Source organism: Bison bison, unplaced genomic scaffold, assembly GCF_000754665.1.
Source record: "Bison bison bison isolate TAMUID 2011002044 unplaced genomic scaffold, Bison_UMD1.0 scf7180017864035, whole genome shotgun sequence".
In the NCBI taxonomy this organism is placed as follows: Eukaryota; Metazoa; Chordata; class Mammalia; order Artiodactyla; family Bovidae; genus Bison; species Bison bison.
Genome location: NW_011494607.1, coordinates 171,214 through 195,283, shown reverse-complemented (window position 1 = coordinate 195,283; position 24,070 = coordinate 171,214). Strand labels below are relative to the sequence as shown.

The 24,070-nt window shown below is 39.5% G+C and overlaps 1 protein-coding gene across 10 annotated transcripts in view; it reads right to left on the bottom strand.

The window, feature by feature from the left end:
* The window catches only part of EPB41L2 (erythrocyte membrane protein band 4.1-like 2), a 163,956-nt gene that overhangs the window by 124,485 nt on the left and 15,401 nt on the right, over positions 1–24,070 (bottom strand). For 2 of the 10 annotated variants that reach the window (XM_010834616.1, XM_010834622.1), the window contains exon 1: positions 5,950–6,537. The exons of 2 other annotated variants lie outside the window; for them this stretch is intronic. The gene's annotated coding sequence lies outside the window, so the exon portion shown is untranslated. Of the gene's footprint in view, positions 1–5,949; positions 6,538–24,070 lie in introns of those variants that run through there. 6 more of the 10 variants (XM_010834620.1, XM_010834621.1, XM_010834623.1 and 3 more) reach the window with 4 other exon arrangements.

The following is a 24,070-nucleotide window of genomic DNA, read 5'->3' as shown; positions in this document are numbered from 1 at the left end:
CAATGTCCAAGCCCCAAAACACCTAAGATAAGTGCTAACAATCTGATTTGTTAAAACCAAGTCTCTGCTGTTCTCATTAAGAATCAAGTCAAGAAAGAAATCTGAGTAAGGCAAAGTCTTTTCCACAGGCAACTAGGGTCATCCTAGGAACAGCTGCCCTTTCCTGGAGCTCAGTATACCAGAGGCTGTGCATAAATCATTAAGGATCCCAAAGCTACATACCATCATTCTCATAATCAAAATGCACATAAACCTCGTCATTTGGGGTGCTCCAGCCTCACACCCTCATCAAGGCTATAGAGACATTCAGAACGTTGCTGGCTCCTAGTTAATCAATTATGCACACTGAGTTGTGGGGTCAGAATTATCGATGAACTGTGTTTGCTTCAATTCCTTCTTTCAGGTTGGGCCCTGAATTTTTGTAAAGGCCAGAGCCGGAGCTACATTCTTTGCGTGCGAAACCAACTATAATCTTTAGATACAATAACATGATGGTTTGAAGATCAAGTCTAGGAACTGAAGAGACCGAGTTAGGGTTCCAGCTCTTGTCTCATACTAGCCACGGAACCACAGACAAGTTATTGAAACTCAATGAGTCTCAGTTTCCTCATCAGCAAAACAAAGATATTTATACATAAACACTGGGTGACTCTAAGGGTTAAATCAGATGCTATACATAAAGTGCCTGGCACAAAATAAATTCATAATAAATGCTGGGTCACAGTCATCATAGGGGGATTCTAAAAACGAAGGGACAATGTCTGTATCTTCACTAAGGATATTAATAGTAAGAACAGAAATAACAATACATAATGATAATATCAGCTATTGGCTGAGCACTCTTCTAGAGATTTTACATGAAGCAATTCCTTTAATACTCACAACCTTTGTGGGAGAAATTAAAATGACTTCCATGCTGCAGATGAAGAAGATAAACAAGTATCAAGAAGGTAAATGAGGATCCACGGCGAGAGCAGAGCCACACAAGCAGTAAATGAACGGAAGAGCCAGGATCCAAACCCAGGCCATCCGGCTCCAAAGACTTCGGGCAATCCTGCCAGCAATCTCAAACAACTTCACTGTAGTATAACCAGCATCTAGCACAATCCCTTAAAGTTCATGATTTGTTGAAAAACAAAAATCCATAAACTATTACTACCATTCGGTGGTCTACAATCCAAAGCAACATGTTTTAACAGAGCCCCTGACAAGTTTTACCCACTTTCAGGATGTGGGTTATATCAGCATCTTAGCTCCTTCTTTCAAAGGTTTTCTGAGGACTGTCATAACCTATGTACCAGACATCAATAACAGAGATGAAAGAAGCCTGCTCTCAGCCTCATGGGGCACAGAAGTAGCGATATTAGCAGCAATACATATTTAAACTACTCGCCATTAATTCAGAACGTTTGGTAATTTAAATTCAGAAATCACAACCAGTTTGAAAAGCTGACCGTGGTTTTCTTTACAACCACCGTTGTCATCTCTTCAGGAAGTCACACATGGGAAATCTTGGTTAAAGACTCATAAAACACAAACAGGTATCACGCTTTTTAAAGAGCACTTAATTCTCATTCTCAATTGTATTTGCTAGAAATATATTTGCTCTCTAGCAAAATTTAAGTAATTTGAATACAAAGCCTAATAAAATAGCCCTGGTTATAAATTTCTTCAACATCAAAACTCCAAAACAGGGAGTTTAAGGGAGACTGGACACAGGTATATGTATGGCTGAGTCCCTTCGCTGTTCATCTGAATCAATCACAACATTGTTAACAGCCTATACCCCAATACAAAATAAAAAATTGAAGAAAAAACTTCCAAAATAAATCGTCAGCTGGGCTGACCAACCGTCCAATAGGGAAGTGACTGAAGGATGAGTAAAGAGTTAAGAGGAAAAAAAGAAATACAAAGGACCCATGAAATGTATGAACCTGTGAAAAGATGCTTACCACACACTCACAGTAAAATAAATACAGGCTAAAAATTTAGCACGGAAAAATCCCAAAGCTTAATCATGTAATCACTGAGCAAGATTATGGGAACAGAGGCCATTCTCAGATAATTACCAGTAAAAGAGTAAATTGGGACAGATCCAATGGGAGTCAGTTTGCCAACAGCTATCAAAGTTCCAAATGCGTACACATTCTAAACCAGTTACTCTGCTTGTGGGGATGTATCCTACAGATACATCCGAATATGTACAACACTTACGCACTGATGATTCCCTATCACACTGCTTGTAACAGCACCAGATCAATGTCCATCAATAGGTGATACTATGCGACCTTCATACAACAGAATACTATGCAGCTATAAAGAAAAAGAGGAAGGTTTCCCCCTACTACAGAAATATCTCCCAGTTACACAAGTCAAAAAAGTAAGATTCAGATAGCACATTAGACATGCTGCACCTTGTGTGCTGAAAGTAATGTGTGCGGGAGGTATAAGTATGTGAATCCACATGTACATATCTGCCTATATAAGCATAAGGAAAACAGCAGTGATTATGGGGAATGGATGACGACCAAGTAGATGAGGTGCAGAGATGCAGATATGGAGACAAAGACACCACTGAGTGGACGTTTGCAAACTGAAGACTTAAATACTTTATTAAAGGAGGACAATACTTATGCATTAAAATATCGTATGCATTAAGTGAACCCAGCACAACTGGTCGGCTTTCTTGGAGACAACCTGAATGCCACACTGCCACAAGTGACGATGTCACCTTGACCTCTCACATAGCTCTGGCCTCATAAATGAACAGTCTGGGTGCAAAAGCCTTCCGATCTATTCCAGCTCAGCAGTAGCATTAAGACAGCCTAAAATAAAATTGATTTCTTACCATATGACCTTTAAGATTATCTCTACCTTCTCAAAAGAATGATTTTTCCTAGCCTCCGATTCAGCATACTTTACAAACCCACACCTTACCCTGCATAGCCTGTTCTTGAAAGCAGGAAAAGCTCAAACACCTAAGCTTTTAGAGCAGCCAGACATCTTTTAAGAAGTACATCAAGTATTCATTTCATAAAAATAATAATAGCCCCTAGAGTTCCTTAGGAAACCTTGCCAGCTTTTTATCCTTCTCAGAGTGAAGCTAAAACAAAAATCTGTCTTTGCTAACAAAAATATTGGTGCCTACACAAGTAGGCAAAAAAAAAAAAAAATTAGTATTCCTTATTCTCTGCTGGAGGAGTTGGAACAGAGAACTTGGAAATAATTTCTCTGAAAGCTGAGGAAATGTTTTCAAAGGAGAGTAAAACAGCATGGGAAGATTCTTATTAAATTCCTAAGCTGGTCACACACAAATATCTCCAATCTTGGTCTGCAGCTTCTTCTTCATTTAGAGGGGAAGGCAGGAATAAAACTGGCTTGAGCAGCATGAGGATGTCGTGTTTCCTGTCTACCGCTTCCCTACCCCGCTTCTGCTCCTGTGCTTCCATGAAGGGGGTACTGTTGTGCAAATAAGTAACTGCATGTTCCCAGTGCACTGGTAGGCAGCCGGTAGCTTCTTGATAAATGTCTTTTGTGATGTTCCTAGCGTTCGGGGAACACTGCTTTGGACCACCATCATTAAACAGAATGTTCTATAGAGAAGAAAAATATACCTACTTGCAGTTTCTTCCAGTAATGTCATAACTAGGCTCCCAACAGCAAAAACACCACCAAAATTCTCATCTTGTCATAAGCGATATCAGGGAATACACTTCTGAGTCATCCCACAACCACCTTCTGCGAGGGATCCTTACGCAGCCCCAACGTAAAACTCACCTGGTATCAAGCAGTCATCTACAACCAGTCTAATATTATTTCTGTGTGAAGTAAACTCTAAATTCTTTAGCTAAAAAATAACAGTGGTTCAGGAGGCTTTTCCCAAATAAGCTAACAACAAATCCACCAAGGTTAACTGCACAGGATAAATGCACAGGCTGCAGACGCTGCATTTTAATAGGTCATAAGACAAAAGCCTGTCAAACTCAATCAACTCCCCACACTATGACAAGGCCACCAGGCTGGAGCCTACACTGATCTCGCACTTTCAAATCCTCTTCTCCATAAGCTTTGGAACGCTGCAGTTGACAGGCATAAATACCTAAACCTTGTCAAAAAATGGAATTCACTTTTGCAGTTTTGGTCGTTAGCTCCTCTATCATTTTACAATATTTACAGCACTGCCAAAGAGTTACGTCAATGCATAGCATGTATTCTTAAAATATGAGACTACAAACGGAACGATTTTTCTAGCTTAGGTAAGCAGATCCCAATGTGAAGGCCAGTCCTCCAGTTGGTCGGCTGAAGGTGCCATAGACCGTTAGCATATGGACCCTCCAAGCGTGATAAAAGCAACTTTCCCCAGGCGGGAAAAGCTGTAATTACAATGGAATTACAGACATGCCATCTGGAATGCTTAAAAACTTTTTTCTTTTCCCCAAGTAGTTCTACTGTGAGCATTAGTACATTCAAAACTACTTAGTCAAAGTTTTAAACGACTACTTTTTAGGTCATGCTGGCAAGGGACAAGCTTTCACTTTGGCTAAATATATTTGTTTCTTTGGAGGTAAGATTCTCAAAATGCAACATCTGTAAACGTGATTTGGTAGAGGAATCTACTGGAGAATATGCTAGGTATTCCAACCCTTGGAACCCACCAAAAAATTTCAAGCCAACACAATTTCAAAGTTTAAAATTTCCCTTTCCAACTTTCTTTGTGATCCAGCTATGATGTTAAACAACAGGTCATCAATATATCATACAATGTGCACTGGAACACTCCAAAAGAGACAGTCCATAGGGAAGGTGGGGGTCCTATGAACGACTGTCCAGGTCATCAGCATCAATTCCACAGACATTTATTCCTTCATCTGAGGTGTCAATAGTTTGAAGAGACAATTCTTTGTTAAACCTAAAAACAGAAAGCTTAAACTTCACAAGTATATATGTACCGCCCTCCCTCCCCCAAACACTCAGTAATTTCCTCAAGGGTCTAAGAACATTCTGGGCAATGTCAACAGTAATGAAGGAACTTACAGATGTAGTCTGGCTATCACAATGGTACTGCTTTTCATTTTGTTAGAAAGAAGCAACATAACAAGTTTCTTTTCGAAGGAAGGTTGTTAGGCAGGTAAATTATATCAAGAAGAAGCATGAAGAAGACTTTCTAAATTTGGATGTTTGAATCTGGGCAATATGGTGGGTTTTCACATTTCTTCAATGTGACAACATATTGAATATTCAGTAAAAGAAGTTGACACCTATTATTCAATTAATATTTACTTAGGCCGTGACAGCATTAAAACAATACATAATTCTTGATAGATCTTAATGAACATTAATCTGTAGATGTCAAAAGTAAAAAGCAAATTCAAATCTCTGCTAGCTGTAATGTTCTTTAATCAAAGGAGGTAATTTATAAAATGTTTCATTTTCATGCTAATTGAAATCTATCATCTTTTAACATGTTAAAAAATAAGTGTATGCTATTAACCTTACATAGTCCTTACTGTGCTTTAGGAATGATTCATTTCTGTACAGTATATAGTACCACTGAATAAATCAATTGTGAAAGAGTAGAACAAATATCTAAAATCAGCTGGCTCCACTATTCTCATAAGTCAAACCTAAAAAGGCAATTATGGCAAAGATAACTTGACAAAACTCAACATTTGCCTTAGAAAATGCAAACAAATAGTCTAAAAATACATACACATTTTTCACAGGGCTTGGTTCAAATATAACTGAACATAATCCCTTGCCAGATAGTGCACATAATCAGATTCCATCTATTCTGTACTCTGTACATGAGTACTGTCCAAATTTTCAGTCTCCTAGATACTGACAGTCCAAAAGGCAAACTTTTTTCAAAAGCAAAAACAAGTATATACCCCCACAAACCTAACTGCTACAATAGAAATTTCCTAACACTCCCCGCCTCGAAATACATACGCAGTTTTATAGAAGTACATGGAGTCCGCTGTCTGCTGTTCCCTGTCATTAGAAGGCTGTGGAAAGAGGATGGAAATCCAGCTTCCAACTGCTTAATGAGCAAGACTGGCCCCACCCAGGCCAGACGCCGCTGAAGAAGGGCATGCTCAGTAGAAAAGCCCAGCGTGGTTCCAAGTTACTTCATTCCTCAGCTAGAAAACCCACATGGGTCAAAGAAAAAGTCATCCTCTTGCTGTCTGTTCTATCCACTAAATGAAGAACGCTTTACATAAAGAACAGTTTTAATGGCACAACTGTAATCCTATGATTATAACTGTTTACAATCCTACTACTGCTAGGCAATTTTCCCCTCCTTTTTTGTATCGTTTTTACATTGCTTTGAATTTGCACCCCTCAACTTTGTTTTTCTTTCTTGCTATTTTAATCCACCCTATAGACACCAAAAGTACATGCATATAACATATAGTCTACTCATCTTTCTTGATAAAACTGGTATATATATTTTGATATAGAAAAGCCATTCAAATACATATATATTTCATTTTTATATACTGAAAACAGGACTATTTTGATTGATTTGTAGGAAAATGTCCTTATTCATTCACACTGTATTTAAAGGAAGGCCTGTTTCAATCTAGAATTATAGATACCATCATATTGTTACAAAGCTGATGAATTCTTATTTTATTATTATATTGCTATCCTAAATTGAGCAATGATGGATACAAAAGGTGAAATCCTACATCCATTTGTCATATGAATACAAATACATATGGAAGCAAGGTAAATTTATAGTCACTAAAGGGAAATACAATTATTCTAAGATTCAGGTCAGAGAGCTTTGAAAAACACCAACCTTCCTTAATTCTACATTACCATCCCCCTACTCCCTTACATTTCCACATTAAATTCTGGTTGGTTTTTCCCATAGTATAGATATTTACATTAACCAATGAGGACCAAGATAGACTCTGCATCTAGATATACATATTTACATCTTGACCCTGTTACCATACCACACTGCTCTCCTACCAAACAATTCTTAAGTCAATGAGTATTTTATGTTCACATTCACCTACAGCAGTCTTTTTAAAAAAAGAATTATTACAAATAAAACATTAGATAATTAAATGAACAAGATATCACTCATACCAACTAGGAGAGAAAAAGTAAGTTTTCCTTTAGAGGAACTTAATGAAAATACGTTTCAGTAGCAGCTCTGAAGAGATTAATCTGTCAAAATGAACAAACACAAACAAAAAAACTCATTCTATATAATGGAAGTAAACTTCACTATCCACCCACAAAGCTTTCCCTGGTTCACAAAACGGCAATTTGGTGAGTTTTTTAGTAGAGCATTATTGACTACGCCAAAGCCTTTGGCTGTGTGGATCACAATAAACTGTGGAAAATTCTGAAAGAGATGGGACTACCAGACCACCTGATCTGCCTCTTGAGAAACCTGTATGCAGGTCAGGAAGCAACAGTTAGAACTGGACAGGGAACAACAGACTGGTTCCAAATAGGAAAAGGAGTACGTCAAGGCTGTATATTGTCACCGTGCTTATTTAACTTCTCTGCAGAGTACATCATGAGAAACGCTGGGCTGGAGGAAGCACAAATTGGAATCAAGACTGCCGAGAGAAATATCAATAACCTCAGATATGCAGATGATGCCATCCTTATGGCAGAAAGTGAAGAGGAACTAAAGAGCCTCTTGATGAAAGTGAAAGAGGAGAGTGAAAAAGCTGGCTTAAGGCTCAACATTCAGAAAATGAAGATCATGGCATTTGGTCCCATCTCTTCATGGTAAATAGATGGGGAAACAGTGTCAGACTATTTTTCTGGGCTCCAAAATCACTGCAGATGGTGACTGAAGCCATGAAAGTAAAAGATGCTTACTCCTTGGAAGGAAAGTTATGACCAACTTAGATAGCATATTCAAAAGCAGAGACATTACTTTGCCAACAAAGGTCCATCTAGTCAAGGCTGTGGTTTTTCCAGTAGTCATGTATGGATGTGAGACTTGGACTATAAAGAAAGCTGAAAAAAAGAAAGAAAGAAAGCTGAGCGCCAAAGAATTGATGCTTTTGAACTGTAGTGTTGGAGAAGATTCTTGAGAGTCCCTTGGACTGCAAGCAGATCCAATCAGTCCATTCTAAAGGAGATCAGTCCTGGGTGTTCATTGGAAGCTGAAACTCCAATACTTTGGCCACCTGATGCGAAGAGCTGACTCACTGGAAAAGACCCTGATGCTGGGAAAGATTGAGGGCAGGAGGAGAAGGGGATGACAGAGGATGAGATGGTTGGATGGCCATCACCAACTCAATGGACATGAGTTTGGGTGGGCTCCAGGAGTTGGTGTTGGACAGAGAGGCCTGGTGTGCTGCTGCTCATGGGGTGGCAAAGAGTTGGACACAACTGAGCGACTGACCTGAACTGAACTTAGTAGAGCCAAATTTGTTTAGTCCATCTTTTATTGAGATTGTGGTTTTCCCACATTTGTTAAATGTGTATTTTAAAACATAGAAATGGCAATAGAAACCGCAGTAGGATGGCAGACTGACTTCACTATATTGACTTAAGAAAATACTGGCTCCAAATCTTTTTCTAAAATGTATTGCTCCATAGGGCTTCCCTGGTGGATCAGACAGTAAAGAATCCACCTACAATGCAGGAGACCTGGGTTAGATCCCTGGGCTGGGAAAACCCCCAGAGGAGGGCATGGCAACCCACTCAAGTATTCTTGCCTGGAGAGTCCCCGTGGACAGAGGAGCCTGGTAGGCCAAAGTCCATGGGGTCGCAAAGAGTCAGGCATGACCGAGCAACTAAGCACAGCATTGCTCCACAGAATTCAGAAGTCTCAGGACTACTGACGTACAGCACTGGACCCAGTGAAGCTGACATAGGGAGATCTTTACCATCTTTCCCAGTCAACTCTCAACACCACTGTGCCTGCCTTACTTCCTAACTCCCCTACTTCCACCAACTGAATTATATCTCCCCAACATCCATACACTGAAGCACTAACCCCCAAAATGATGGTATTTGGAGGTGGGACCTTTGAGAGATAATAATTAGATTTAGGTGAGGTCATCAGGGTGGAGCCATCATGATGGAATTAGTGGCTTTCTAATAAGGGACACCAGTGAGCTTGCTCATTCTCTCACATTCTCACTCTTGCTCCCTCTCTCACCTTGCTTTGTGAGGACACAGATTAGGCAGCCATCTACAATCCAAGAAGGGAGTGTTCACCAAAAACAGACCATGCTGCCACTGGATCTTGGCCTTCTGGTCTCCAGAAGTGTGAGAAAATAGACTTGCAGTTTAAGTAAACAAGTATATGGTATTTTGTTATGGAAGCCCAAGCTGACTAAGGCATCTACATAGAACCCAATGCCATTGCTCAAGCTCCTCTGCTTGCTTCAATCCTGCCTATGAGACATAGGATTCTCATTATTCAAGTAAAGGTTAAGAGAATTAAGATAAGAGGTGAGTTTTGTGGCTCACTGATTTGGAAGAAGAACAAGTCATTAATAGAGTGGATAAAAGGAGAACCCAGAGAATTTAAATGAGTTTCCAAAACTCATATACTCAGTAAGTGGCAGAGGTAGAAATCACACGTTTAGTCTGCTTCAAAACCAATACCAGTGGCACTGAAGGCACAGTGGAGAGCAGTTTCCTTCAAAGCCAACGCACTTTTCCACCAAGGCTGCATTATCTCAGTTTCAACACCCTTGTTTACTAGATGAGTAAACTAAACCCAAAGAAGTGAAATAACTTACAAAAAAGGTTACTCTGTGGGCTCCTGGCACAGAAGTTACAAACTAGGTCCAGTATCATTTAAATTCTTTCCAGTAAGGCTTTAAACACATTAAAATACATAAAACACATATGCTGTAAGGTCTTAAATATTAAAAATTGCTCATATAAACGTGTATCTATTGCATCTGTCTTAGGAAGATCCTAAATAGCCTTGCTTTGACACTGTTTTATTGCTTCATGAAAAGGGGAAATTAGAAGTTCATCCTCAGAATACTACTTCAGTATTCAAGGGAGTTGGTTGGGCGTAGGGTGGGGGATATTTTTCCTATATTTGTATAGGTAAGTTGATGTATAAATAAAATTAAACCCAGTAAAATGACTTCTTGACTTGTACAAAATGTCCTATTTCCTGACTTTGAGGAAAAGGAATGTAACTGAATAGGATGCAAGGATGCAAGAACCTGATGGTGACTCAAAGCTCCAAGACCACACAGGACACAAACTGTACAGAAAATAAAGTTCTCAGTGTCACAGAAAGACAGTGAGCAGAAGAGATCCTTTCAGTCTCCCCTCTCCCCATTATTCATCTAGCCTCCATTGGAGAAGCATATATCATCTATCAAACTAGAAAAAAAGCAAGTACAGTTTTCTAGCAAAACCCTAAAATAACCTAAAAAGTACTCCAAAAAATAAAAAAATAACCCTTCTGTTTTTGAACTCTACTGATTTCACAGAGAATCCAACTTTGCTATATACCAATCATCATGCAAGACTATCCTTCCTGAACAAAACGTGGAGAAAAGTTTTATGATTCTCTCAATCTGGATTAATTTCAACTTGTCTATAAAATTTTCTAGCAGTCCACATTTCACAGGATCATTGCCATTTGATGCCGACAAAAAGAAAAAAACCAAACAAAGAAAAAAACCAAAACAACTACGACACTAGTTCCACAGCCTCTGGCTAAGTTATCTTTTGACCACACACCACAGTTTAACTTTTCTCAAGCGCTGAACCCATAATAATTTGCACAACTGCACGTAAGTCACTCACAAAGTTTCTTTCCTACCATGTTTTGTAAAATGTAACATTAGAAAGTACTACAGATTTATGAGACTCTGGGCAAGAAAAATTCCATATGACCCCAGATTTTTACAGGGGGTTTGGAGAGAGAGAGCAGGAGCAGGTACAGGAGGGAAGCAAAAGAAGAAAGGGATGGCAGTTGGGACTCTCTAAACAAAAAGTTAATGTTCTGAAACCATCTAAGAAGTGTTAGGACAAAGCAGTAACAAATGCCCACACACCCCCCTTTTTTTTTTAAACTTCAAAAGTCAAAAGCATCCCTATCAGAATTACACATTCAGACCAGTACATACAGTAATTCAGCATTTACTTTAAAATGTATTATTTTCATTTCACTTACATCTGAGAAAACTTTGCTGAGTTCCCCCTTTGCCCCAGACACTGGTCTAAGCCCTCAGGACTGGAAAGTTCTTCCCCACACCAGTCCTCAGGGATTTCACAGTCTAGAAGGGAAGTCAGATACATAAACAAATAATTATACCACACGGGACAAGGACTGTAGCAGAGGTACAGTCAGGACACAGCAAAGTGGACAAGTTCCTTGGGGAGGACAAGGAAGGCATTACAGGCTTACAATGTTCAGGCTCATTCGTCTCTCATTTGAGATGAACAAATGATTCTGCTAATACTGTGGTAATGACTCTCCTTGCCTTACGGATTAAAAAAATAATTATCACAAAGCCCATCACATACAAAGCAGAAACAAAGATCTTGCTAGCATCTGGGCAATACCATCCACGTGACCAAGCAAAATGGGATTCTTATAAAACAAATATAGAATCAAAAGGGATCTCAGCTCTTATGTACCTCCTGTCCTTGCCTTTCACAGACGGGGAACCTGAAATCCAGAAGTTAGGTCACTTGTCAAGTTACACAGTAAATCAGGAGCAGAACCCAGGATGGATGTCCGATTCTGCCTAATAACTCTATTTGCCTTTCCCCACTGCAGACTGTAGTGCCTGGACATGACGGTAAGGGCCGAGACACTCTTGAGAAGATACCCAGCAACAGAGAGCTTTTATGGCTGTCCAAGGGCCAGAAGAAACAAAGATCCGGCTGACCCCCCAAAAGCTCCCCAACTCTGCCCTATCCTCTGGATCCAAGAAAAACCCTACACCTTCCTGCTCCCCCAAAAAGTATGTTTCCAAAATAAAGAAGTCACTGTCAAGAAATTATCTAATCTCCCCAATCTGCAATAACATTAAATTCACACGCAAACAGTCTGGACACTACTCCATGTTGTCACTTAACTAAGTCTATAAAATGAAGGTACCAGCAGATAAACTACCTATATGATGGGATTCTTGTGGGCATCACAGGAGAACTACACGAGAGCTACTGCTGCTGCTGCTAAGTCGCTTCAGTCGTGTCCGACTCTGTGCAACCCCACAGACGGCAGCCCATCAGGCTCCCCTGTCCCTGGGATTCTCCAGGCAAGAACACTGGAGTGGGTTGCCATTTCCTTCTCCAATGCATGAAAGGGAAAAGTGAAAGTGAAGTCGCTCAGTTGTATCCGACTCTTAGCGACCCCATGGACTGTAGCCTACCAGGCTCCTCCAACCATGGGATTTTCCAGGCAAGAGTACTGGAGTGGGGTGCCATTGCCTTCTCCACACGAGAGCTACTAGTCAAGTGCAAAATGTCACATGAATGCAAATGACTATTAAAATTTCAATCATCAAAAAATTCACTTAGGCTTTCTCCTCAAAATGGTTGAATATACCATTACACTTATTCTTAAGTCAAACATTAACCTACAGTAATCTACCACCATTTAATTTTTCCTCAACTTGTAGAAAGAAAACTGCTCCCCAACCCTAAGCTACCCTCCATAGTTTCCCTTCTTTTCTTTCTTTCCCTTTAAAACAAGCACTACTATTTCCAAAACCCCTACTAATGCTACTGCTAAGTCACTTCAGTCGTGTCCGACTCTGCGACCCCATAGACAGCAGCCTACCAGGCTCCTCTGTCCCTGGGATTCTCTAGGCAAGAACACTGGAGTGGGTTGCCATTTCCTTCTCCAATACACGAAAGTGAAAAGTCAAAGTGAAGTCGCTCAGTCATGTCCGACTCTTTGGGACCCCATGGACCACAGCCTACCAGGCTCTTCCGTCCATGGGATTTTCCAGGCGAGAGTACTGAATTGGGGTGCCAGTGCCTTCTCCAAGACCCCTACTAGAACCACATAAACAGGAAACCTGCTAACATAAGGCTCTTATCAAAAAACATGTTGTAGAAAGTTCAGCACAGCAGACAAGCCACAGAAATGTTAAGGTGCATGCAACATACAGTGCCCAGCTACTCGTCAGGCTCTGGGGACACACAACCCAATCTGGGGTCCTCTCCTCACTTTGCTTGCGTCACTATCTTCCTTCAGCCTGCCATCTGCATGGTTTGGGCACTTGTTTGAGGATCCAGTGTACTTCTAACCCTCCGTATCTTTATTACCTCCATATTCTGAAACTGTCCCTCCACTCACTTCTTTCTTTCATTTCTACAGAAACTTACCTCTTCAAATCTGAATTATGAAAGAAAACCCTAAGCACAAGTGCTAATACATTCTCAATCCACAGCCCCTCCCCACCTGAAACAATAAATATCCAACATTAAGCCAGAGTGGGGGCTTCCCTGATAGCTCAGTTGGTAAAGAATCTGCCTGCAATGCAGAAGACCCCAGTTCAATTCCTGGATCGGGAAGATCCACTGGAGAAGGGATAGGCTACCCATTCCAGTATTCTTGGGCTTCCCTTGTGGCTCAGCTGGTAAAGAATCCGTATGCAACATGGGAGACCTGGGTTCTATCCTTGGGTTGGAAAGATCCCCTGGAGAAGGGAAAGTCTACCCACTCCAGTATTCTGGCCTGGAGAATTCCATGAACTATATATAGCCCATGGGGTTGCAAAGAGTCGGACACAACTGAGTGACTTTCACAAGCTAGAGGATTCACCATTATCTGTATCTATGAGATCCTGAATTCCGTAATTTTAGGTTTTGCTAAGATCCATTCATTCAATGAGGAATTACCCTTTGTCTACTGATAGCTGTTCAGGATACACACCTGTATAAAACTTGGCTCCAGGATACACACCTGTATAAAACTTGGCTCCAGCCGAAGAGTACCTAAATAAATAATAACACTACAAAGAGAACCGAGCTGAAATATAGGCATAAACATTTCAACAGTAACTGACTTGATGAGGGAAGAATGCTTCCCAAGGTGACACTGGCGCTGACCTTGAAGGAGAAGGAGGGCTGATTGTAAGCGGGTTAAAGCATACTCCTCACCGTGGGAATAGAGACTGAAGACACAGAATCACCAGAGATAAAAGCATTGCTGAGAACGGCGAGTCCACACCTCATCTGCCCGGAATACGGGGTGGGGAATGGAGGAAATGGGACGAGGGAGGTAGTAGCCAAACAGTGAGTGATGAGTACGCTAAGCTCAGATGTTTCAACCCTGTCCTGTAGGCAATGAAAAATAAGATTCCTTTTGCATTTCGAGAGGATGGCTTCGGCACTTGTGTGATAACAGATGCCGTAGTAAAAGGAAACTGGTTAAGCAGAGGCCCCGGTGATCCAGAAAACAGCATCTGAACTGACACAGAGGCAACAGGGAAGCAAATGAAGAGATGAAGTCAGTAAATATTTAGTAGTTAAAATGGACAGGATTTGATAAAAGAATTGAGCAGTGGGAGTCAGGGAGAACAAAGTTCCCAGGTTCCTGGCAGTCAAAGGTCAGACAGCGGGAACATGAACCTAGAGATAGATTTCCAAAAAGAATATGAAAGACGGATGAAAGAAGCCCAAGCTTCCACTTTTAACACATTTGGACTAAGTGACTGTGTGACATCTGGATGGAAAATTAGGCCAGCTGGAGATATGTGTCTGAACCACAGAGCCTAGGTTTCCATGCTAAAATCTGGAACTACTTGGTCAATCAGTGTAATCTGAAGCTATAGAAGAGATGAAGCCCAAGGCAAGACAGAGGTTAAAAAAAAAAAAATGCTCATAGTAAATAACCAGGCAGGGAGCAAAGAACCTATGAAGGAGGGTGGGAAGGACCAGAAAAAGATAAAGACATCAAACCAAGCAAGCATTACCCCAAGAGAAGAGCTGGGCTGGGAGCAATGGACAACAGGCGAAGGGCTTCTAGAACCAGATAAGGCTTTGCAGGCATCATGAAAGACTGCTGATAACCCAAAGAGCAAGTCCAGTGGACAGTACAGAAAAAGACAATTGGCTAAAGGAAAAATACTGAACAGAGGGGAGTATGAAAAAGGGGCAAACTAATCTCTGAAATTTAGTGCCAGAGAAGAGGCTGGCAGAAACGACAGCAATAACTACAAGAAGTACGGCTGCGAGACAATCTACCCACACAGGAGAAGTATTGGTTATTTTATTTGGTGCAGGCTTTTGGTGGGAAAGACAAAGTAGGGAGAGGTTCAAGATACAAAGGAGAGAAAGGAAAATGAAGGCCAGGAAGTTCAGAAGAGAGAAATGAATTTAATCTGGGATGGCATGAGGGACATCTCTAGCCCAGAGACCAAGGAGAAGGGAACCGGAAACATACATGGACTAGAAGAGGAAGTGGTGTAAGGAAAATGAAACCAAAGAGGAAATATGGTCCATCTCCTAGAATACAGTCAATGATAATCCTCTCAGCATTCATTTTAACACAGGATTCAAAATGGGTTAAACTTAACAATTTTCAATATGGAAAGTTATTGGCTTCCAAAGTTTTTCAAAATTGGGGATGCCACGTATAATCTTCTACCTTAACTGACTTGTAAATCAGTATCTATTAAATTATCAAGAATATCATGAAATGAGTGCCATCTTCATATCACTATAGATGCCCAGAAAAAGAAGCTAAAAAATAAGTCACTGAAATCGCAAGGTTTGGAGAAGGGTATTTTGTTTTGCTTTAATCACAGTGCATGCCAAGGGCTTGGTTAAATGTATTTACAAGATACAATAACCGTAACTGTAATTCCTGTTCTCAAACTGTGAAGCCTGTGTCTCAATAAAATACCAGTTTAAAAGACAAGACAATAAAGACCACGGTCACCACCAGAACCCCATAAGAATATGTGAAAGGTTATAAAACAAAACTCCTTTTATAGAGTTGAATCCTTTCCAGGGTGGGCCTTTAAGACATTCTGACAGTACACACAAATACTATCTCTGGAACAAAACCAAAAAGGCACAGCTGCGAGACATCTTCCACTGAAGTTGTAACTGACTCAATGGCAGTCCTTCCTTTGAGCAAGAGAGTCTATAAAAACCAGAAGCAGAGCTATTTTCCCCTACAAACTGCTGAGTGGAATCACTTTCTCCTGACCCAAACTGCAGCTTTACTAAAAAGCTAAAATAGCATGGCCAGTACAACTCCATAATAAATTTGTAAAAGAAAACATACATAAAACTTGAAAAAAGTGTGTGTATATATATATATATGTTTTTTATTAAGAAAAATCCCCAACTAAACTGAAACTATAATACATGGATATACACATTTTTTAACTTACAGTCCATCAGCACCACAAACAGGAAATTTGGATTTGCCTTAATAGAAATTTTTCCCCAAATGCCTTAATACAAATTTTTCCCCAAACCTCTAAGGAGTAGTACTAACCAAAAATATTTAGATGATTATTAGTGTTAATATCCTCAATACTGACTTGAACTTTTGATACCTAGATATTTGTGACCGAAAAGGAAAAAAAAAGTCAAAGACATTTTGAAATCAATTAGATATAACTCCAACATATGAAAAACAATTTAAATAGCCAAATCAATACTTTATTTGTGATGTTTTCCAAGCTGGATTTTTACTGTTTCTATAGCAACATCAACAAAATACTCATACACATACTTCCGCACCCAAGATGAAAACCAGTAACCACTTCTCTAGTTTATTCTTACTATGGCTTCCAACCAAAAAAAAAAAAAAAATCAGCCTTCCTAAACTTCACTCCTAAGGTTTGAAGTTGGAAACTTCAAAACCTAAGGTTTTAAATAAATAACAGTTGCGTTAACCATAAATGTCAAATATTCTCAAAGTCTTCAGAAGGGAGGTTAATGATAATTTTGTTATTTCTTTGACAATAACTCATTCTGAACAACAACAACAAAGATGAGAACGGAAGAAATTGCTAACAAATGACTTACTTGGAAAATTATCTAAATTCTAGAGAAATAAAACACCAAAAACTGTGCCAAGATGTACAGCAAAGAGTTCAATATTCTAAAGCCAAGAGATAAGCAACTTTCTCTGTGTCAGATATACTTTCAAAATCTCTTTTGTTGGAATTGTTTTGAAAGAACAAAATATTTCACTAGGATTAATAGGCCTGCTTATTTTGTGAGCAAGCTCTCTGCCTTATTCTTTACAAACATTTCTATTTATGTCTCAAAACATCTCTGCACAGTAAGTATTATCAAGTTCATTCAATAAGTAAATAAACTAAGGCTCAGAGAAATGAATTAACTTGCCTTAAAAAGCATGGAATGCAAAATACTAAAGTGGTTAACTGTCAGTCTTGGACCCAGACAAACCTGAACCTGGATCCTGACTTAACCTCCAACAACCATGTATGAGACAGACGGCTGAGGCTTCCACCTAATTCTATTTTATTTGAAGCATGTTCTTCACATTACACCACTAGGCTTATGCACACTCCCAGCTATACGTCACCACGTGCCAAAATGCAGTCTTGACATTAACAGTCTCACTACCTATGCCTTACGTTTGCACATGGACTTCAGACATTAGGACTTACTGTAAATACACGTTCTACTCCAATACATGTCTAGCGTTTAGGATTCATGGTTTTCACCCAGGCAGCCCAGGTTCTACTCCTGGTGTGGGGAAGGAGATTCTTTGGGCTTCCCTGGTGGCTCAGATGGTAAAGAATCTCCCTGCAATGCAGGAGAACTGGGTTAGATCCCTGGGTTGGGAAGATACCCTGGAGAAGGGAAAGGCTACCCACTCCTCCAGTATTCTAGCCTGGAGAATGCCATGACTGTATAGTCCATGGGGTCGCAAAGAGTTGGACACAACTGAGCAACTTTCACTTCACTCTAAGACATGTTCTCAAAAAATATTTTTTAGAAATACATAAGGAAAACTTCAAAGAACAAGTGAAAAGTCTTGATCTTTCTAATTTCCAAACATATACGTATATTTCAACAGATCCTTACCCAGGACATAATGTTAATGGGTAGGTATACCACATCATGGGCTTCCCAGGTGGCTCAGTAGTAAGGAATCTGCCTGCAAAGCAGGAGATATGAGTTTGATCCCTAGGTTGCAAAGACCCCCTGGAGGAGGAAATGGCTACCCACTCCAGTATTCTTGCCTGGGAAATTTCATGGAACAGAGGAGTCTGGTGGGCTACAGTCCATGGGGTCACAAAAGTGTTGGAAATGACTTAGTGACTAAACAACAACAAAAATACCACATCGTGCCTTTCTTCAAAGCACTAGGAACCATTTGAGAAGACCAGAGAAGTGCAAATAAAAAGCCATCCATATACACCTGTGAAAGGTGAAAGTTTAGTTGCTCAGTCGTATCCAACTCTTTGCGACCCCACGGACTGTAGCCTACCAGGCTCCTCCAACCATGGGATTTTCCAGGCAAGAGTACTGGAGTGGGGTGCCATCTCCTTCTCCAGAGGATCTTCCCAACCTCGGGATGGAACCCAGGTCTCCCATATTGTAGGCATATGCCTTACTGTCTGAGCCACCAGGGAAGTCCTGTAAACTTGTGAGTTAACTATAAATGCATAAAGTGTATACCTATTGATACTACAAACACATATACAAGATTTCTCAAAATAATTTTGATTTCAAAGATTCCATCCCACTCTTTGCATAAGCAAACTTACACGTAATTCCAGATCACACATTACAATTTTTTAAGTGAGACAACAATCATCTGATGTAGGCATTTGGGACTAAGATAATTGCAGGCTAGAGTTGTAAACAGAAGAAATTTGAACAGACTTTGCAAGAAAGGATATATTGTCACTGGTGGGAAAGAGGGACAGTGATATTCAAGACAAGCAGGAACAGTCCTTGGGCAGACTGAGGCAGCAAGATGCACAAGATGGTTTGGACGTCTGGCAAAGCAGGAAGCAGTGAGCAGGACAGTGGGCTGACCACTATCACTGGATCAGTCACATACAAAGATAAGTCAGAAGTAATGCTGAAATATGATAGCTGGAAAGACTGTTGAGAGCTCTGAAGATGAAAAGGCCTCTGGGTTAAAAAAGACAGGTCACCTTGCCTAAAGTTTTATTTTGGTGGGTTTTTTCCCTGCAGAGTAAGGGGGCTAATAACAGTTTGTTGTTGTTGTTTTTTAAATAACATACAAGCTACCCACTTTAACCATAAAATTCAATGTTTTTTAGGGTAGTCAGTTGTGCAACCATTACCACAAACAATTTTAGAACATTTTATCAACTCAAAAATAAATCCCAAACCTCCCAACTCATTCTACGAGGTCTGATACCAAAGCCAAACAAAGATGTCACAAAAAAGGAAACTATAACCAATACCCCTAACTGAGGCAGAAGTCCTCAATAAAATATTAGCAACCTAAACCCAGCAAGGTATTAAAAAGATCTTAGACCATGATCAAGTGTAATTTACTCTAGGAATATAAGGATGATTCAAAAAGTGAAATTCAATCAATATAATTATAATAGAAGAAAAATACACGATCATCTCAATAGAGAGAAAAAGAATTAGACAAAATCCAACATCCTTTCAAGATAAACAAACTAAAAATAATAAAAATAGAAGGAAACTTCCTCAACATGCAAAGAGCTTCTACAAAAACCCACAGCTAACATCATACTACATGGCGAAGACTGAAAACTTTCCCCCTAAGATCAGGAACAAGACAAGATGCTCCCTCTCACAACCTCTTATCATTCTATTCAATGTTGTGCTTAAGTTCAAGCCAGGGTAATTAGGCAAGAAAAATAAAAAGCACTCAAATAAGAAAGGGAGAAGTAAACTACCTCTACTTGCAGATGACATGATTGTAATAAATAAAAATCCTTAAAAATACATTTAAAAAGCTAATAGAGGGGTTCAGGAAAGCTGCAGGGTATAAAATGAATATGCAAACTTGAGTTGTATTTCTATACATAAGCAATAAACAATCCAAAAATAATAATAATATCTTACTTAGCATCAAAAAGAGTAAAATACATAGGATAAATTTAGACAAGGAAGTATAAGGCTTGTACACTGAAAAGTATGTAACACTATTCAAAAAAAATCAAACACCTAAGTAAATCCATGTTTATGGATTTAAATACTTAGTATTGTTAAGAGCCCATTAACCATCAAACAACTGTGATAACACAGACATAGAGAACAGACTTGTGGACACGGGGTCGGGGGAGGAAGGAGAGGGAGGAAGGAGAGCTATGGAGATAGGAACATGGAAACTTACATGACCATATATAAAATAGATAGCCAATGGGAATTTGCTGTATGACTCAGGGAACTCAAACAGGGGCTCTGTATCAACCTAGAGGGGTGGAAGGGGGAGGGAGATGGGAGGGAGGCTCAAGGGAGGGGACATACCTATACCTATATGACTGATGCATGCTGACGTTTGACAGAAACCAACAAAATTCTGTAAAGCAATTATCCTTCAATTAAACAACAATTTTTTTTTTTTAAAGATACAGGTAAAGAATCAATTGGAGTGAGGTATATTTGACAGGGAGGAAAAGGCCCAGTGAAAGGAAGAACACAGAAGAAATTATATCTAAATATTACAGAGGAAGTTATATCTAAATTGAGACCTGAGAGTAGAATATTGCTAGCAACATGTACCAAAGTCTAGACATGACAGAAAACCTGATATATCAGCTAAACTCAGAGAGGCAACCTAACATCTGAAACTCAATAAGTAAGTTAAAATCCAAAACAGCAAGGATAAAAGAGATGTTACAACATTTGAGGCTCTTCTGAAAAGTAAAGTGGTACCATGAAAGGATTTTAAGCTTAAAATTAAAAGACTTTAAAACTATAATTCTGACTACAATATGAAGAACAAAAATTTTTTAAACTGTGGGGGGAGGGGTGGCAGGAAAACCAGACAGACCATTATATATCTATAACATAGATACTGCATATCTAAGAAATGCTGCTGCTGCTGCGAAGTCACTTCAGTCGTGTCCAACCGTGTGCGACCCCAGAGACAGCAGCCCACCAGGCTCCTCTGTCCCTGGGATTCTCCAGGCAAGAACACTGGAGTGGGTTGCCATTTCCTCCTCCAATGCATGAAGTGAAAAGTGAAAGCCAAGTCGCTCAGTCATGTCCGACTCTTCGCAGCCCCATGGACTGCAGCCTACCAGGCTCCTCCATCCACGGGATTTCCCAGGCAAGAGTACTGGAGTGGGGTGCCATTTCCTTCTTCATCTAAGAAATGACAGCCTCATTAATGTTTAAAAAATAAAATATTAGCAAATAAGTAGCCAGTCTCTGCTTCCTCACCTCCAAAGAGAATTTTGCCACTGTAATTTCAATTTTGAAAGCAACTTGACTGATTTATTGTGGAATGGGCTGAGTCACTAAAGAACAGATCCATAAAGAACACAGGAGAGACTCAAACTGAAACTGAGAGAGTTGGTGTTCATTGTTTGGGAGGAAACTGGTTGAAAGGAAAGAGTATGAGAGCTGTTTTTAAACTGTGTAGAAGAAGAGTAAGAAAAATTCATAAAGTGGTATAGAGAATTTTTAAGTTTTGCAGTTATTATAAAACCACATTTGGGTTTTTCAAGAGACCAGAGTAAAAACCTAAGTGGTTTGTCAATTTTTTGTCAGTGTTAAGACTTGTATTTCTTTGACTACCAAAGTTAAAACTGTACCCCAAAAGAGCTCAGCTTTGTGCAGTTTATAGTATCTGACTAGAGAAGGTATCAGCAGAAGGAATGGATAAATTCAAGTAATATTCAATTGGCAGAATGATAAGAATTTGGTAACACATCAGAGTTAAGAGAGAAAAATAAAGAGCAATTAATAGGGCAGCAGAAGTCAGTCACTGAAACAGTTATAAAAGGAACCAGAGGGTATGGAGACAAATTTAATGAGTTAAATTAGGTAACAAAGAGGTACATAAAAAAAGAAAAAAACAAACAAAAAAAGAGATGTAGATGAATAAGCCAATAGTAAAGACAGAATGGACTCAAAGAAAAATAACTCAATCCAGAGGAAGACAGAAAAAGAAAGGGGAAAAAAAGAAAAAGAAAGAACAGATGGAACAGAAAACAAAGAAAATGGTGCCCAGCAACAATTAATTAAATGTAAATGGCCTAAATGTACCAATTAAAAGACAGAGATTGTCAGAATAGGTAAATAATCCATTTCTAAGTAAGCTGTGTACAAAAAAATCTACTTTAAATATTAGGAATGTAGGAATACCTACATTATTTAAAACAGCAATGTCCAGTGTTATTTGAATTTCACCACATATACAGACTGCAGCCATGAAATTAAAAGATGCTTACTCCTTGGAAGGAAAGCTTTGACCAACCTAGACAGCATATTAAAAAGCAGAGACATTACTTTGCAAACAAAGGTCCATCTAGTCAAGGCTATGGTGTTTCCAGTGGTCATGTATGGATGTGAGAGTTGGACTATAAAGAAAGCTGAGCGCCTAAGAATTGATGCTTTTGAACGGTGGTGTTGGAGAAGACTCTTGAGAGTCCCTTGGACTGCAAGGAGATCCAACCAGTCCATCCTAAAGGAGATTGGTCCTGAATGTTCATTGGAAGGACTGATGTTGAAGCTGAAACTCCAATACTTTGGCCACCTGATGCGAAGAACTGACTGAAGAGAAGAATCAGAAGAACCTGATGCTGGGAAAGATTGAAGGCAGGAGGAGAAGGGGACAAGAGGATGAGATGGTTGGATGGCATCACCAACTCAATGGACATGAGTTTGGGTAAACTCCGGGAGTTGGTGATGGACAGGGAGGCCTAGCGTGCTGCAGTCCATGGGTTCGCAAAGAGTCAGACACGACTGAGTGACTGAACTGAACATATATACTTCTTTCTACCAAGTTCTAAGATTCAAAATTACAGCCAAAAATTCTCAATGAACGTTTTGAGGTGTTGTGATAATTACAAGGAAGGATGGCAACAATATGAATACCCAGTATATTCAACAAGTTATCTTTGCTTTACTCCTCTCTTTAGAAAAGGATATTAGTATTTGCAAGAGAGAAGCATAAAAATATTTTTTCAAGCTTTTACTTTGAGAAGACTGTGAAAAGTTCACATCCATGGTTATAATTTGTTTCTCTTGGATCTAAACATACACCCACCCATTGGCTTCAGAAAAGTGCTTGGCCAGAAACCCTAGGACAGTGATACTTCCTGGAAATTTCAACTGGAAAGAAAAAGTATCCTATCCATGAAGCGATCGCCAGTAGCAAATAATGCAAATGTTCTTTTGTGTTAATACCAATTTGTAACAACCTATTCTTACACAAAAGATACATTCATTCATTCAACAAATATTTCCTGTACAACTATTAAGAAGGTAATTTACAAAAAGATTCTCACTTATTTGATACATGGTATGATTTTATTAATTATTAAGCAAAACAGTTAAAAAATGTTTTATTTATCCAGTTTTCAGGGGCAATTCCCAGTCCCCAAAATGTCTCTCTTTGCTACTGACTGGCTGTCTCTCCATGTGAACAATAGATTCCCAGAGGCAAAGACTGCAGTCTTACATCTATATCCCCCACAACCCAATATAACACCTGTCATACAGTAAAGGAAGCCAAAGGAATGTTTGATGAATGAATGGACTGATGGGTCATACTCAATTAGTAGTACAAACAAAAATCCCAGTAAAAAATAAATAAATTCAGTATAGTTGTCACTCCTGACCCTTTCCTCACTCTTCATCCAGGTTCATAGTGTTGTTCTTTTTTCTATAGGTACTTCTACTGCTGAAATGACCGTTTTTGAGTTCCTGGCATCAGTCTTCCTCACTGTGAAGTTATCTGCAGCTCAGCCTTCGTCCTCATCTTTGAATGCCCAGCTTGGTTCACAGTAAGACTGGGCACAAATTTATTTCATAATAAAGAGCAACAAATACCAAAGACACCTACTTAAATCAGTACTGCCAAGCTTCAGGTTATTACTCCGTAGTAAAAACAATGTACTTAACTGGTAACGGTGAGATTTACTATTAAAATTAGGTTAAGTAAATATTTGATCCTAGTCACCAGTAC